Consider the following 3,808-nt stretch of genomic DNA (forward strand, 5'->3'; position numbering starts at 1 on the left):
AGATGACAGATGATTGCTGTGAAGCGTTCAGCTCTTTATGTGATCAATAGTGCTTGTCTGAGGAATCTATTTACCATTACATCGATCACACTGAATTAAAGCTCCCGTCGTTTCCCTCACTCGTGGTAGTTTTTCCCAGCAGCAGTTTTTGCAATGCATTGAGACAAACTGCAAGACAGAAAGGATTGGATTTTAATTGAGCCTTTCATAAATGATATTCTTTTATGTCTTTGCCTTTTTTTTTATACACTTTCTTTTTTCATCCATCAAAAGCTGCTTGACTATCTCCTCGGGGTTTAGCTGTGAGGGACATGGGCTTCATGCCTATTGTTGCTTTTGTCTCCCAATCCTCTGCTTATGATATCCTCACCCCAGCACAAAAAAAACAATAAACACCCTGCTGGGAAAATTTCTCACAGTTGGTCACTGCACTCGGTACTGGTAGCAGTGTTTTTTATTAATTTTATTTATTATTGTTACTTTATTTTTTATTTATTTATTTAATTTTAAGTAGCCTATAGAAATACATCTGTAGTCTTTCTATTGTGAGGAAATGGTTTGAAAATATTTGAATTTTTTATTTATTATTTTTTATAGTAAATAAATATTTACTATAAACTATTTACTATTTTAATATAAAATATTACTATATTTTATATACCAAAACTAATATTCTTCTAAAAATGATTAATATTAAAGGTAAATATGTAAATGTGCAGGTGGTCGATGGAGTGGCGGGTGACAAAGTCAATGACAAGGAGAAATAACATCGGTGAAAGCACATTCCCTTGTGCTCATCAGTTTCAATTGTGAAGAAATCAGTTATTCCTTCTTCCATCCATACACAGCATTGAGAGCCTTGGTAAAGGTTGCGAAAGATGTCTACAAATTGAGATGGAATTCCATAAGCCCGGGCTATCTTCCATAGCGTTTCTCGGTGCACTGAGTCAAAGGCCTTTACAAAGTCAATAAAGTTCAATGAGATCCATTGTTGGTATTCCAGCGATTGTTCAATCACTTGTCGCAGAACAAAAATCTGCTCAATGCAGGATCGGCCACTTCGGAAGTCCGCTTGTTGATCTCTAAGGCAGGCATCGACAGCTCGTTGGAGGCGGTTTAGAAGGACAATAGAAAATACCTTTCCAGGTACCGATAGAAGGGTAATACCCTGCCAGTTATCACACTTGGAGAGATCACCTTTTTTTTGAAGCGTGATGATCATACCTCGTTTCCATTCCTCAGTGACTGCTGAGGTTGCCCAGCAAGCATTTAGCAAATCTGTCAGGGCATCAACAAGGCACTGGTCACCAGATATAAGTAGTTCAGGTGGGATCTCATCCAGGCCTGCAGCCTTGCCATTCTTGAGTGCCCAGAATGCATTTTTTGTTTCCATTGCTGTGACTGTATCAAGGTTTACTGGCAGATCGTGTATAGCATTTAGGAGGCTGGGATCGAATGCCATGGTTGGCGCTGCCTGGTTTAGGACTTCCCTGAAATGCTCAACCCACCTACGCTCACGTTCTTCTTGAGTAGGAAAGGCCCTGCCATCCCGATCTTTAATCGGTGTGCCGCTTCCGGATGGGGAGTTTGTAAGCTCTCGAACGATCCGATATGGCATGCATGTATCATTTCGATTTGCAGCTTTTTGCGCCTCGGTCCCTTTTTGATCCACCCTTTCTGATTAAATATATAATATGTTCTAAAAATATCATTAATAATTTAAATCTAATTAGCTTTTTTCATAAAACTTTTATGGCTGTTTTCTAAGGTGTTGCCATAACATGGCAGTAAACCTACCAAAGACCAGACAGCTCATATATTTTGCTCAGTCAGTAAGCTGAGGTTTCCCAGTGTCCTGCGTTTGGGATCAGACCTTATTGGCGTTATTGTCAGCCGTCCCTGTGGTACCTTCAGCTCCAGTGGTGCTCGTGTGCACCCCGCTGGCCCCCAGCTGCGCAAACATGCATGACTGACATCGGCCAAAGATTCAGGCCACTAACGTTCACAGCAAGCATGTTAAACCGGAGCTTCAGAGATCCGCCTCCTTCCAGCCACTGCTGCATGAGGAGATCAGACCGGTGCAGAAATAATGACCGTCTGTCAGCTTGATTATGGAAAGTGTTTGAGTGTGTTTAACAAGTGCACTCACATTTATTTTTACAGAGTGAGCATGAGTTCTCTATGTGATACAGTGATATCGCAAGTCATAGACAACATTGGTTACTAGAGCAATGCTATGCTGTTACTAGGTGTGGCTATACGTGTACAAATTATAGCATAAATGTCTTATTTAAAGGTGAATTCAACTATAAATAAGGTTCCTGGTGTATTTGCGGAGGAGCTGGATCTAGATTGGGTCTGTTCCAGCACAAATGAAGCCCTGCCTGCAGCTCTGATGGGCAGGTTGACGTGCTGCTTTCCAAGAGCCTGTGCTTCACTGTCACTGACTGAACAGGCACTCAGCACAGATGTCTCATTGGACTGGAAGTTTGACTTAAATGTACATTATATGCAAATATAATATGCATATTTCTATATATCTGTATATTGTTTTATAATAATACATATTATGATGACAATTATTATTACACTTATGTAGAAAATACATTTTAAAACATTATAATACATTTTGTATGATCATGATTAAAAAGGGTATGTCACATATAAAGGTACATTTTATGCATATATATATATATATATATATATATATACACACACACACACACACACACACACACACACACACACACACACACACACATCTACATCACTTTAAAAAAAATGGTGCTATATAGCACTAAAAGTGGTTCTTTGGCTCGTAATCATATGGGAACCAAATCTTGGTGCTTCAGTGGTTCTTCAGCGGTTCTTTGGCATGACTGAGGTGCTATATAGCACCGCTACCATATACAGAACCTGTTAAGCTCCTGTATGGTTCTTCAGTTGTTCTTTGGGGTGATTAAGGTGCTATATAGCACCACTGCCGTACAAAGAACCTGTTAAGCCCCTTTAAAGGTTCTTTATGAGCCAAAGAACCACTGTTGGTGCTGTTTAGCACCATTTGTGTTGATGAAATACAATGCACTATGGCACATCTTTTGGTTCTACATAGCACCATTTGACAAAGGTGCTGTATAGCCCCTTTAAAGATATGGTGCTATATAACACAATCCAGTTGATGAAAACTTCATATCATATGTGTGTATATTAAGCTAAATTTCTCAGCTGATACTGATACCGATTATTAAGAATGATGATCAATATCTGCCGATATTGATAACAATAGTTTAGTTTACTTAAGGAAAAATATGTCCCAACTAATAAATAAAAACAAAACGACTCAGAAAACTCTCTCGTCATACATTACCATACTATAAAAACTGTTATATTAAACTTTTATTCATTTTCAGAAATAATAATCATTTTATTTATCTGTAAATGTCTCTGTGTGTTATTCTGTTGTTGAGTGTAACACAGTACATTCCTCTACAAAAACACATTAAAAACAGACAAGTCTGCTATTAAAACCGCATTCAATCCAGCAACCAACAGAGATAAAGCGCTCTCACTATCAGCTCCTAATGAAATTTCAAGAAGTCCAAGTGAAAAATAAAAGAAAGCTGCTTTTCTCTGGACAGGGGTGAACGGCTGCCGGCTCCTGATAGTGCTAAGCAAATACTTATCAGCGTCTGCTGCATTATACCTCATACTTTCAATACAAATCCATGCCAATGTGTCACTTTAACAGACATGAGAACTAAGGCTGTGTTTCTCCTGTGAGAAATGAACAGCTACACACGATCTGACG

The sequence above is a fragment of the Barbus barbus genome (genome assembly GCF_936440315.1).
Source record: "Barbus barbus genome assembly, chromosome: 9".
NCBI classification, from domain to species: domain Eukaryota; kingdom Metazoa; phylum Chordata; class Actinopteri; order Cypriniformes; family Cyprinidae; genus Barbus; species Barbus barbus.